We start from the raw sequence: 6203 nt of genomic DNA, 5'->3' as shown, positions 1-6203 counted from the left end.
CGCCATGCTGCGCACTCCCAAACGTGCTCCATCCGCCATGCTGCGCACTCCCAAACGTGCTCCATCCCCCATGCTGTGCACCAGCATCAGCCTCTCTGCCCGCAGCATCAGCCTCTCTCCTCCCAGCATCAGCCTCTCTGCCCCCAGCATCAGCCTCTCTGCCCGCAGCATCAGCCTCTCTCCTCCCAGCATCAGCCTCTCTACCCGCAGCATCAGCCTCTCTCCTCCCAGCATCAGCCTCTCTCCTCCCAGCATCAGCCTCTCTCCTCCCAGCATCAGCCTCTCTCCTCCCAGCATCAGCCTCTCTCCTCCCAGCATCAGCCTCTCTCCTCCCAGCATCAGCCTCTCTCCTCCCAGCATCAGCCTCTCTCCTCCCAGCATCAGCCTCTCTCCTCCCAGCATCAGCCTCTCTCCTCCCAGCATCAGCCTCTCTCCTCCCAGCATCAGCCTCTCTGTCCCCAGCATCAGCCTCTCTGTCCCCAGCATCAGCCTCTCTGTCCCCAGCATCAGCCTCTCTGTCCCCAGCATCAGCCTCTCTGTCCCCAGCATCAGCCTCTCTGTCCCCAGCATCAGCCTCTCTGTCCCCAGCATCAGCCTCTCTGTCCCCAGCATCAGCCTCTCTGTCCCCAGCATCAGCCTCTCTGTCTCCAGCATCAGCCTCTCTGTCCCCAGCATCAGCCTCTCTGTCCCCAGCATCAGCCTCTCTGTCCCCAGCATCAGCCTCTCTGTCCCCAGCATCAGCCTCTCTGTCCCCAGCATCAGCCTCTCTGTCCCCAGCATCAGCCTCTCTGTCCCCAGCATCAGCCTCTCTGTCCCCAGCATCAGCCTCTCTGTCCCCAGCATCAGCCTCTCTCCTCCCAGCATCAGCCTCTCTCCTCCCAGCATCAGCCTCTCTCCTCCCAGCATCAGCCTCTCTCCTCCCAGCATCAGCCTCTCTCCTCCCAGCATCAGTGTTTTCTGTCCCCAGCATCAGCCTCTCTCCTCCCAGCCTCCCCCAGCCTCAGCCTCCCCCAGCCTCAGCCTCCCCCAGCCTCAGCCTCCCCCAGCCTCAGCCTCCCCCAGCCTCAGCCTCTCTCTTCCCAGCATCAGCCTCTCTCCTCCCAGCCTACCCCAGCCTCAGCCTCCCCCAGCATCAGCCTCTCTCCTCCCAGCCTACCCCAGCCTCAGCCTCCCCCAGCATCAGCCTCTCTTCTCCCAGCATCAGCCTCTCTCCTCCCAGCATCAGTGTTTTCTGTCCCCAGCATCAGCCTCTCTCCTCCCAGCCTCCCCCAGCCTCAGCCTCCCCCAGCCTCAGCCTCCCCCAGCCTCAGCCTCCCCCAGCCTCAGCCTCCCCCAGCCTCAGCCTCCCCCAGCATCAGCCTCTCTCTTCCCAGCATCAGCCTCTCTCCTCCCAGCCTACCCCAGACTCAGCCTCCCCCAGCATCAGCCTCTCTCCTCCCAGCCTACCCCAGCCTCAGCCTCCCCCAGCATCAGCCTCTCTTCTCTCAGCCTCCCCATCCCAGCCTTCACCAGGATCAGCCTCTCTCCTCCCAGCCTCCTCCAGCACGCCGTGCTCCTCTGCCGACACTCACAGATCCGATCGCATACACTCACACACACCCACACACACCCGATCGCATACACTCACACACACCCGATCGCATACACTCACACACACACACACACATTGACGATATTACACATACGCGCTCATACTCACAACATCCGGAGATACCACATGCTTCTGGCCATGTGATCCTCCGGCAGGTCCTGGAAGCTCACAGCACAGTATCGCCGCCGAGAAGCAAGCGATATCCCAGGATGTTGTGAGTGTGTGGATGCGATGTGATGTGTGTGTGAGGTGTGTGTGAGGCGTGTGTGATCTGATGTGTGTGCGTGTGTGTATGTTCCGCCGCTGCAGGACCTTGATGCGCTGGTAACTATGCTACCATGGTTACCAGCGTATCTCGTCCCCCGCTCGCACGGAAGCCCACACCAGCATACGCCGGCCAGCCCCAGCAATGCGAGGGTATGTGTCGGCTGGTTTGGCGGCGTACGCTGATGTGGGCTCCCAGGGGTGCAGTACTCACCTGGTAGTCGTGGCTCCGTGACCGTGTCGGTTCGGGGAATGCGTGGGGGGCGGGGCCAGAGCTAGCGTGCATTGCGTGAGGGGGCGGGGCGTGGTCGAGTTGCCAATGCCTGCAGGGTGCCGGGGCGAGAGGCCAATCTGTGGGGGGGGGGGCGGGGCCATGGCGAGCCCAGCGGCCAATCAGCTTTGTGTCACCGTAAGGACACAATTTTGGAGCAAGACAGACAGACAGACAGACAGAATAAGGCAATATATATATATATATATATAATATGTGTCTGCTTTCTATGAATCTCAAAAAATTCTCAGATAAAAAAAAAGTGAAGGGAACATGAAAGCAACCCTTGTTCAGCAGCTCTGCGGAAATGTTCCGTCATGGTGATACTCGGTGTGTGCCATGGGAGGATCCACAAACATGCCATCCTGCCTTAAACAAACTGATATATTGAATTTTCCTCATTTCAACTCCGGTTACTCCTGTTGCAAAAGTCGCTGGCGTCACAAGGAACCAGTCAGTCCGCTCATACAGACATTACTGCAGGCAGAGAACAGCCCCGAGCAACAAACACACGTGCCCGACATCTCCAAACGCATCAATCAGCGTCTGTTATGGCAGGATGATTGAGGCCGCTGTATCCAGTAACCAGACAACACGGATGATACAAAGTGTTTTACTGACAATAGAGGCTAGGATACTCCCCCCTGAACACCAGGATGGGGCATGTCAGAACAGCAGCTGCACCCCATGTGGCCAGGAAGAACAACTGAGCGCCCCAACAGCACGGACTTGTCCACTTTATTCTGCATGGTTAGCCCAATGAGAAGAATAGCATTATCTAACTCCAACCTGTTGATCTAGCCGGTAGACCCCCTCAAAACAAAACCAGCTATATTTGCTCTATTGCGGATTCACTCGAGTGCAGTGAATGGGACTGGGCTGCAGTACCATGCACGGCCTGTGCACAGATGTGGCGCTGTTTGATACCTTTCTGCTGTTGCCAGAATCTACACATCATTTATGCAGGAATGTAAAACATTTTATCCTTTACCAGAGGCGCCTGTGTCCTGCTGTGCTCTGTATCTTACATGTTCTGTGAGCAGATAGATGAGATAAGTAACTTATCCACACTCGTCATCAAAACTGCTGAATACTGAAGCCAAACAAGGTGCCGCAGAAATGTCTTATCCAGAGACTGACGGACAACACTCCACTGACTGATCATCTGCAGAGCGCCGAATACATAAATGACCGTCCTATTCACAGCACAACACCCTGCCATCAACAAGGGGTTAACATCCACAACTCACCTTTCAGTGTAATCTGTGGAGCATTCTGGGAGTTCACAGCATCTGGTGGAAGATACAGTGGATACAATTTATTAGAAAAGGTTTATGTAACATAATGAGGTTTATTTCCAAAATTCTATAACTGGGAACCTCAGTTGATTGATATCACTCAAACCACAGGCTCATGAATCCCTCGCCGCCTGGTATATAGTCCTATGAAATGTTCCAGCGTTTCAGAGAAAACACAGTTAGTTAAAGAGAACCTGTCCGCATAATTGTGTAATATAAAGTAAAGTCCTGGCAGTAATGGGGCTGTCATACTGATTACGCTGACACCTTTAGTGAAGAGATCTGCTTTGTGGTTGTTCTTTAATAACAGTTTGAAGTTTTCTGTTGATTAGATTTCAGTGCACGGGGCCGGACAGTGCACTGGGTCGCCTCCTCCCTATCTGTGATTCCCTGGACCCTCCAGTCTACAAATAACCTACCTCCTCTGTATGAAATCTCAGTAATGACCGGTCATTCACATAATGGAGGCAAAAGGAGCTGTGGAAAAAGAGAAGGCACAATAGGGTCTTACCCGTTATGACACAAGGGGGTGAATGCAAATAAAAGCACTCACCTGGTAGGGTTGTGCCAGTAACAACCCCTTAACAAGTGTATAAGTAGCGTGGAAGGCAGCAGTCCCGCAACGAAGAGGTATATCAGATAGCAGGAGAAAAGCAGCTTTAAAATACCGCGCCAAACCACAGGAGTCCAGATGGTAGTAAAATTCTTCCCTTTATTTTCACAGGTCTACGCGTTTCGAGGGCATATCCGTCCTCTTCCTCAGGACAGTGTACAGAGAATACTATAGCAGAGAGGGGGCTGCAGGCTCTCATATATATGTTACAAACAAGTCACGTATTCACTATTTGGGTCATCACCCTCCTCGTGACTCATGGACACGTGGGGAGTGGATAAAGTTCTGAATGTTGAAGAAAAGGAAAAAAAAAGGAGAAAAAAGAAAGGAGAGAACAAGAGAAAAAAAAAAACGAGAAAAGGGGAAAAAAACGCCGTGATGGGATTGTGCTGATAGAAGGGCAAAAATAAATTTTTATATATATACATATATATATACATATATATATATTTGTGCCCTTCTATCAGCACAATCCCATTACGGCGTTTTTTTCCCCTTTTCGGTTTGTTTTTTTCTCTTGTTTTCTCCTTTCTTTTTTCTCCTTTTTTTCAACATTCAGAACTTTATCCACTCCCCACGTGTCCATGACTCACGAGGAGGGTGATGACGCAAATAGTGAATACATGGCTTGTTTGTAACATATATATGGGAGCCTGCGGCCCCCTCTCTGCTATAGTATTCTCTGTACATTGTCCTGAGGAAGAGGACGGATATGTCCTCGAAACGCGTAGACCTGTGAAAATAAAGGGAAGAATTTTACTAACACCATCTGGACTCCTGTGGTTTGGCGCGGTATTTAAACCTGCTTTTCTCCTGCTATCTGATATTCACATAATGGAGGCAGACGGAGGGTCCAGGGAATCACAGACAGGGAGGAAAAGACCTAATTAGTAGAAAACTTCAAATGCTGATTACAAGAGAACCACAAAGCGGATGTCATCACCAAAGATATCAATGTAATCAGTATTACAGACCCATTTGAGTTGTGTCTTTACTTTACATCATACAATCATGTTGACAGATTCCCTTTAAAGTAAGTAAGCTTCTCCCCACTCAGCTTCAGGTGACTGCCAAGTCTTTTCCTATGTACACACACTGGAGAGAATTCTCAATCAAACAGAACGGTGCTGGGTGATCTGGTCTCAGGTGCCGCAGGACTAATCTTGTCTCTATTGTCCCCAGCTGGATCATTAAACTATGGGCCCATTTCATTAAGACTGGCATTGTGCACATCACTCTTAATGATGGGCTCACTGGATGTGTATAATTCATTCTCCAGAGACATACATTTCTGGTGGAAGTTTCGCCACCGAGGAGGAGTAACGTTTGAAGCTTTTGTCGGGCCGTCTTCACCACGTCCTGTGCCGTCTACATGGAGGATCTGGACAGGACTGCCGTGAAAATGCCAAAAGTTGCAATAGCTACGTAAAGTTATGCAAGTGTTTTACAACATCTTAATGAATCCAGGCCTAGGATTTTTCTGAAAGGTTTGATTATTTCAGAAGAGAACATACCAGCCGGGCTCTGATTTATACTGACTGGAGTTTGGGCAGGACGATCGACTGACCCCTTCCCCTTATAGTAAAAAAGCCTGTCACAATGAGAATGCAGTCCAATCTCCCAGAAAATGGCGCATTTCAGGGTCACAGGGATCATTTAACTTGCTACTTGATAAATGGACCCAATGACCTAGGAATGCATTGCTTTATTGAAGATCATCAATAAAAGAAACCTAACAGTCATTCTTATGGACTTCTGTGGTTTTCAGCGCTTGCTGCAAGGTATTCCCAGTGAACCCAGGTTTACAGCATTTCTTATGATCACATTTCCATGTACATTTCTGTGCAGTCTGGGCGTAGAAGTCAAGTAGGTGGTGCTAATCAGTGACTGACAGCTCAAGTTCAATGCATAATTACACCGAGGAGTTATTTGACAGTTACACTAAAGAGACAATATAAAAGACTCCCGACTGCTGCTTCCCACTGTCAGTTTCTGGATATAGCCAAGCCTAAAAGGAGCTCTGTACAGCAAGTAAACCTTTGCTGCTTTGTTCCTGGAGCCGTGCCCACCTGTCCATGGGGTCCAGTGTCTGCTATTACACTCCTGCTCCATTGAAGTAAACAGTGCGGAGCTGCAATACCACAACCTGTGGGTGAGGCACACTTT

At 50.7% G+C, this 6203-nt stretch overlaps 1 protein-coding gene across 3 annotated transcripts in view; it reads right to left on the bottom strand.

Moving 5' to 3' along the window:
- Positions 1–6203, bottom strand: part of HYCC2 (hyccin PI4KA lipid kinase complex subunit 2) — a 142605-nt gene that overhangs the window by 135043 nt on the left and 1359 nt on the right. For 2 of the 3 annotated variants that reach the window (XM_075317628.1, XM_075317630.1), the window contains exon 2: positions 3377–3418. The exons of the other annotated variant lie outside the window; for it this stretch is intronic. The gene's annotated coding sequence lies outside the window, so the exon portion shown is untranslated. The remainder of the gene's footprint in view (positions 1–3376; positions 3419–6203) is intronic. 3 annotated transcript variants of the gene reach the window in all.

The sequence above is a fragment of the Anomaloglossus baeobatrachus genome, chromosome 7 (genome assembly GCF_048569485.1).
Source record: "Anomaloglossus baeobatrachus isolate aAnoBae1 chromosome 7, aAnoBae1.hap1, whole genome shotgun sequence".
In the NCBI taxonomy this organism is placed as follows: domain Eukaryota; kingdom Metazoa; phylum Chordata; class Amphibia; order Anura; family Aromobatidae; genus Anomaloglossus; species Anomaloglossus baeobatrachus.
Note: the sequence above shows the minus strand (reverse complement) of the source record. Positions and strands in the feature narration are given on the sequence as shown.